A 7,496-nucleotide genomic window follows, 5' to 3' on the forward strand; every position below is an offset into this window, starting at 1 on the left:
CCTTGTCGGGGACTCAGTTACGATCATAAGCCAATTTAGAGTAAAGTGTACTTTGTGTTTTGTTTTTCTTTAATTTCCTTCATTTTTAATATTTGTTTGATATTTAAAGTCTTGATTGTGTGCTAAATTTGTATATAATGGGTTTGTGCTCTTTTGATCCCAAGTTAGTGCCTATATACCTTGATATTGAGAGATCTCATTGGTTAATTAGGAAATCTACCTCTTATCTAGAGTTAGCTGAGTCTGCTAAACCCAAAGTCATGGTTGAATGTCAACCGATTTTTGCCTTTCATAACCCAGGACCCTATGCTCCCCGTTGATCTATGGCGGAAAAGCAACCTCTTCAGCCCCTTAGAGACTACATTATAGCTAATGCATACACCTCACCGTCTTGCATCCGATTCCCAGATGTCAAGGTAGCACAATTTGAAATTAAATAATTAGAAATTAAGACTTCTACCATCTCGATGCTTCCCAACTTCTTTAGGAATTCGACTAAAAATCCATACAAGCATCTTGATGAGTTTCTCAAAATATGTTCCACTATTCGTATACCCAACTTTGGTGATGATGCCCTCCGATTAAGGCTATTTCCATTCTCTATGAAGGACAAAGCCAAAAATTGGCTGAACTCCTTAAAACGAACTTGGTGACCAACTAGGCCACCATGCAATAGGAGTTCTTGAAAAAGTACTTCCCCATTGGGAAGACTAACCATCTGAGGAAGGCAATCACCAGTTTCTCACAAATAGATGGGGAATAATTTTTCAAGACTTGGGAACGCTTTCAGGATCTTCTGCGTAAATGCCCTCACCATCAAGTCCTTAGGTGGCAGTTAGTCCAAAGCTTTTATGAAGGGTTAGCTACAAGTGATAAGTCCATGGTTTATGCATCTTGTGGAGGTACTTTCTTCACAAAGCACGAGAAAGAGGCATGTACTCTCTTTGAGACCCTCATCGAGAATTTTCAGTAGCATACTGTTGTTGCACGTAGACCCTCTCAACCTTCATCTTCCCATCCTAAGGGAGTCTACGAATTGGCCATCGGCTATGACCTCAAACCTACCTTGCTCAACATTATCAAGAATTTCGATTGGGTATTGTCCTTAGGACAATCACCTCCTTCTGTAGCGTGTGCTGAAGTGTCTGCTATTTACTTTGACCCCTCTCACACTTGCTATACCTGCCCCCATGCAATTCCCACACCTTAGTTTGTGCAAAAGGAAGTTAAAGTTTAGGACAATCACCTCCTTCTGTAGCGTGTGCTAAAGTGTCTGCTATTTACTTTGACCCCTCTCACACTTGCTATACCTGCCCCCATGCAATTCCCACACCTTAGTTTGTGCAAAAGGAAGTTAAAGTCACCCACAACTAGTACAACATGCCATCTAATGACCCAATCTTCAATAAGTACAATCTTGGGTAGAGTAAACATCCTAACTTCTCTTGGAGGCCACAAGCCCCAGGTTTTTCAGCCCAAAGATCTCAGCAACCACCCACTGCTCCACCTCCTTGCCCATTTCAAAACCCTAAAAATCCTCCCGTGTTTGCCTCTCGACCATTAGCTTACGAGCAACCATCACCTCCTTAGCTTCAATATGATAGATCTTTTCAGGAGACGGTACTGAAAGCCCCTACGGGCATTGAGGCTGATCGTCAAATTGATCGGCAATTAATCCACTCTCACTCTCATTCTATTGCCAAGCTAGAAGTCATCATGGGCCAACTAGCTACATATTTGACTAGGTGAGATGAGGGTAAGTTGCCAAATAAGACTCTTGTGAACCCTAAAGGCCAGTATGGGGTAGAATGTGAGTCAGCTACTAGTCATTCGACATATCATGATCGAGCCCAAGTTGTGACTATTCTTAGGAGCGGTAGGGAGGAAGATAATAGGGTAGGGAGAATATGAGGGAAGAGCCCGATGTTGAACCATGTAATCCTCCTTCCTCCAATTCGATAATTGATACCGAGACACCTTCCCCCCTCCAATGATGGAGCACTTCCTCATTATGTTCTTGCAATGCCATACCCTACAGTCCTTCATGCACCCTCAAAGTCTAAAAGGGAAAATAATGTTGAATCCATTATGGACACATTCAAGCAAGTCAAGGTCAATATTCCTCTCTTAGATGCTATCAAGCAAGTGCCTACGTATGTCAATTTTCTCAAGGACTTGCGCACCCAAAAGCACAAGTCTAGGGTGCACATAAAGAAACAAGTCAAGTTGATCGAGCATGTGAGCTCAATTCTTTTAGGTCATATTCCTCCAAAAGTTAAAGACCCTGACACTGCCACCATCTTATATGTAATCGATGACTACACTATCGATAGGGCTCTTTTAGATTTAGGAGTGAGATTGAACCTACTTTCATACTCGGTCTACAAACAATTCAGTTTGGGAGAGTTAAGTCATACCCCGGTCACCTTGAGTTTTGCTGATCGATCCGTGAAAAGGCCCCGGGTTGTTGTTGAGATGTCTTAGTAAAGATCAATAGATTCTTTTACCAAGTTGATTTCATTGTCCTAGACTTGAAACCTACCAACCTAACTAAAAATTTGGTTATTTTCCTTTTAGGCCGACCATTCTTAGCTACAGCCAATGCTAAGATCCAGTGTCAGACCGAAATCATGGAAAAATCCTTCAGCAACATGCAGCACAAATTGAATGTGTTCTGTGCATCCCAACACCCATCTTATGAGGTCCATTGTGAGGATGTTGATATGATTGACGAGGGTGCTGAGAAGGCTACCCCATCAACTCTTCTGAAGGACTCCCTTGTGGCTAGGTTTCAATTTGATTGTCCTTCCATGGTAGGTTTAGAGGATCCGAGTGCACATATCAATTTTGTCCGTGACTTAGCCCCTAACCTAGAGAAAAAGCCCTAGAAAGCTAAGTTTGAATCTCTTCTTGCTCTTTCCAGCATTCCGGCACGCCCTTCCTTTGAGGTCCCATCTTCACTTGAACTGAAACCTCTCCCAGCTTCTCTTAAGTATGTTTTTCTAGGCCCAAGCGAGACCCTTCTTAGGGGTATAGATCCATATGTCTGCATGCATCAGATTCAACTTGAGTTGAATGCTAAACCTATTTGTGAGATGCAACAGAGGCTTAACCCTAATATAAAGGAGGTGGTTTTGAAGGAAGTGGTCAAACTTCAAAATGCTGGGATAATATTTCCTAGTTCTGATAGTGAATTTGTGAGCCCCACACAAGTGGTCCCTAAGCAATCAAGGATCACAATCATTGAGAATGATAAGGGTGAAGGTATCCCAACTTGCATCACTCGTGAGTGGCGGGTGTGCATTAACTATCAGAAACTTAATAACCTTCCCCAAAAAGACCACTTACCATTACCATTCATTCATCAAATCTTAAAGAGACTTGCCAAGTCAAAATTTCTATTATTTCTTAGATAGGTACTCCAGATATAATCAAGTTGCGGTTCACCCGGATGATCAGGAGAAGACTACCTTAACCTACCCATTCAGAACCTTCTCTTATAGGAGAATACCTTTCTAGCTATGCAATGCATCCGCAACCTTTCAACGGTACATGCCATCTTCTCTGACATGGTGGAAAAATTCCTCGAGGTGTTCATGGATGATTTCTCTATGTTTGGACCCTCTTTTAATTCATGCTTATAAAACTTATCTAAAGTCCTTAAGAGATGTATGGAGACGAATCTAGTATTGAGCTAGGAGAAGTGCCATTTTATGGTTCAAGAGGACATTGTGTTAGGTCACATAGTCTCCGCGAGGGGGATCGAGGTTGATAGAGCAAAGGTCAAGTTAATCTCAAAACTTCCTCCCCTACCTCCATCAAAAAAGTTCAGTCATTCTTAGGGCATTCCGGTTTCTTCCAGCGATTCATCAAAGATTTTAGTAAAATTTCTCAACCCTTGACTAACTTGTTAATTAAAGATGCACCCTTTGAGTTTGATTAGCCTTGTTTAATTGCATTCGAAACTCTTAGGGCTCTCCTTTCCACCACTCCGATCATGCAACCCTCCGATTGGTCTCTTCCATTCGAGATCATGTGTGATGCATCAGATTATGTTGTAGGGACTGTGTTAGGGCAAAAATTGCCTCATATGGTCTACTACGCTAGTAAGACTCTTCAAGGAGCTTATTTGAATTACACAACCACTAAGGAACAGCTTCTAGCGGTAGTATTCGCGCTTGATAAGTTTCGCTCTTATCACCTAGGGTCTAAGGTATTCGTATATTCCAATCATGTTGCCTTACGGTACCTTCTCACGAGGAAAGAAACCAAACCTAGGCTGATTAGGTGGATTCTGCTTTTATTGGAGTTTGACTATAAGATTCGGGATAGGAAGGGGACATATAATCACTTGGCTAATCATTTCTCCCGTATTGTAGTTGAGGGTACGATCGACCCTTTCCCAATCAGAGATTCCTTTTCCGATGAGCATCTTTTTGCAATGTCTTCTCAGCTCCCATGGTTTGCTATTATTGCTAACTACTTAGCCACGGGAGCCATTCCTTATGATTGGAAACAATGGGAGAAGGACAAGTTCTTCTCCCAAGTATGCCATTACATATGGTAAGGCCCTGAGTTGTTCAAAATTGGCCCAAATTCAATCATTTGACGATGTGTCATTGAGATTGAGTATCACAGCATATTGGAGTTTTGTCATACCTTAGAATGTGGTGGTCACTTTAGTGGGAAGAAAATAGTGGCCAATATGCTTCAAAGTGGATTCTTTTGGCCAACACTTTTCCGGGATGCTCAGGAGTTTTGAAGAGCATGCTTGTGGTGTCAACAGACCAGGAACATCTCCTGGCATGACATGATGCCCCTAAACCCTATTCTAGTGGTCGAGCTTTTCAATGTGTGGGGGATCAAATTTATGGGTCCATTCCCTCCTTATTAGGGGTATGAGTACATACTTGTAGTAGTAGATTACATTTCGATGCCCCTAAACCCTATTCTAGTGGTCGAGCTTTTCGACGTGTGGGGGATCAAATTTATGGGTCCATTCCCTCTTTCTTAGGGGTATGCGTACATACTTGTAGTAGTAGATTATGTTTCGAAGTGGGCGGAGGCAGTCGCGACTAGGATGAGCGACCATCGTGCGGTCATCAAATTTCTTAGGGGTCTCTTTAGTCATTTTGGTTGTCCCCACACTATCATTAGAAATAAGGGAACTCACTTTCTCAATCGCCATTTTACAGCACTCCTTCGAAAATATTCCATTACTTACAAAGTAGCTACACCATACCACTCGCGAACAAGTGGACGGGTTGAGGTTTCAAACCATGAGATCAAAAACATCTTTAATAAAACTGTGAGGCCAAATAGAAAAGATTGGTCATCTTGGTTTGATGATACTCTATGGGCATATAGAATGACCTACAAGCCCCCTATCCGTATGTCCCCATATCGGTTGGTCTATGCTAAGTCCTGCCACCTTATGCTTGAGTTAGAGCATCGAGCCTATTGGGCGGTGAAAAAGTTCAACTTCGATAATGTCACCGTTGGCTCCCATTGCTGCCTCCAACTCAATGAGCTGGTGGAAATTCAGAATGACTCATATGAAAATGCGAAGATTTATAAAGATAGGACAAAGGCTTTCCATGACAAACCAAACATTATGGCATTTCAATTCAAGGTTGTAACTATTCCTTGGTAAGCCACGATCTAGATGGCATGATCCATACACTGTGACTCGTGTGTTTCCCCATGGAGCGGTTAAAATTGAAGATTCAGTGACCAACACCCTTTTTAAGGTGAATGGTCAGCGTCTTAAGCCATACATGGAGGGAGTTAGTGTGGGATTAGTGGAGGAGATTCATTTTTGTGACCAAGTATTTCCGACATTAGCTTCATTGCGTCTGGTTGAAGATGATAAACTTAGCGCTTCTAAGAGGCAACACAGGTGTTTTTCTTGTTTTTCGTTGTTTCCTTAGGATTGTGCTTTGTAAGGTGTGTTTAAGTTACATTTTTTAAATCGAGCCTTAGCTTTAGTGCCCAATTCGACTTAAATGTGACTAGGGTGTACAATTTTGTCATGGAATGTGAGGGGTCTCAGTCTCAGGTCCACAACATGCCCTTGATTAGACTAACAGGGAATTTTCCAAACTAGGTCGACCATAGCGCGACCAGCTCTCCTACTTCGTGCAACCTGGTCACTGCTATGTGTTCCAATGGCTATCAATTTCCAAATTACGTTAACCATGGCATGACCATCACCCATGTTGGCATGACTTGGTTGAGTGTGTACCCTTGAATTCCATTCCCTATTCCCTAGTCACGTGATGTTCTATTTTTATTTTGTGCTTCATGTACCACTGCTTTTCTCTATATATCTTGGTTTTATATTGGATACTTACGTGTGCAGGTACACGTGTTTACTCTTTGGTCACCGTGCAATGCTTCCTTCCCATGCTTTCCAAGTGATTTCTATCCTTACTTCAGTCGAGACACTAAAGTTTTAAGTTGGGGGTAGTGGGGTTAGGAGAGCATTACACGGCACATTTTGGGGACAAAAATGATATGATTTTTAAATTTTCAGTGAACAGTGTATGATGCATGCCATATTAACACATTGATGCCCTTTACATTCTTTTATATAGCTTGTATGTTACAAACTTAGACTGTATCTTATAGATGATTTTATTATGCTCACTAACAATGAAGTAAGTTTCTTGTGCATAGTTTCATATGATATAGTCAATTTACCTATTTTGTCACTCAATGAGGGTTGACTAAGAGTTCATTCATTTTAATGTTGTTGTATAAGTTCTGGTATTCACATGGCATATTACAAGGCTAGGACGCACTTTCACATTATTTGTCTCACTTAGGGTTCCTTGTGAGCACTGAGAGAACAACTGTGGCAACTATGACACCTTGTGAGGTCTTGTTGAGCCTTTCATTTTTTTTAGAGTCATTGACATGTACTCTGAGTTCATGAAACTCAATGTTCCTTCTTCGAATATTCATTGCATGCTAGTCTCTTTATTTGATTTGCTAGCCTAGAGGTGATGTCTAGTGGGGGATATAAACCTAGGTCTTGTAGCCTATTCAAGATGTGAGTATTAATCCAAACCTAGAGATGAAGATAATTCACAAATTCTCTTCCCAATTATTAGTTCTTTACCGATAGCATGAAGATGATTTAAAATGTATTGGTTGTTCTTACTAGCCATGAAAAAGAGAAAGATTTAAAGAAAATAAATGAATTGATGAGCATAAAAGAAGATAAAAGAGAAAATGATGAAAAAATAAATGTATGCTCCAAAAAGCAAAATAAAGAATGAAAAGTGGAATGGCCAAGCTAGAAACACCATTGTCTTGCAAGTATCAGGTGTTTTTTGGTGCTTCGGTGCATATGATGTATTCATGCATTGTTTGTGAATTATTGATCTAGGATGGTCTTGGTAGGATGTGGCGAGTATGTGAGAAGGTGCTAGGGTGAATGTTGGCCTAACCAGGCTTAATCTCATTTTTATGATAAAAAATCAAGGTTACTT

The 7,496-nt window shown here is 41.0% G+C and overlaps 1 non-coding gene across 1 annotated transcript; it reads right to left on the reverse strand.

Moving 5' to 3' along the window:
* Positions 1-715: 715 nt before the first annotated feature.
* LOC131165205 (small nucleolar RNA R71) lies at positions 716-822 on the reverse strand. Its single transcript, XR_009139520.1, has one exon. It is a non-coding gene; the product is annotated as a small nucleolar RNA R71 (small nucleolar RNA).
* Positions 823-7,496: the final 6,674 nt, after the last annotated feature.

The sequence above is a fragment of the Malania oleifera genome, chromosome 9 (assembly GCF_029873635.1).
Source record: "Malania oleifera isolate guangnan ecotype guangnan chromosome 9, ASM2987363v1, whole genome shotgun sequence".
In the NCBI taxonomy this organism is placed as follows: domain Eukaryota; kingdom Viridiplantae; phylum Streptophyta; class Magnoliopsida; order Santalales; family Ximeniaceae; genus Malania; species Malania oleifera.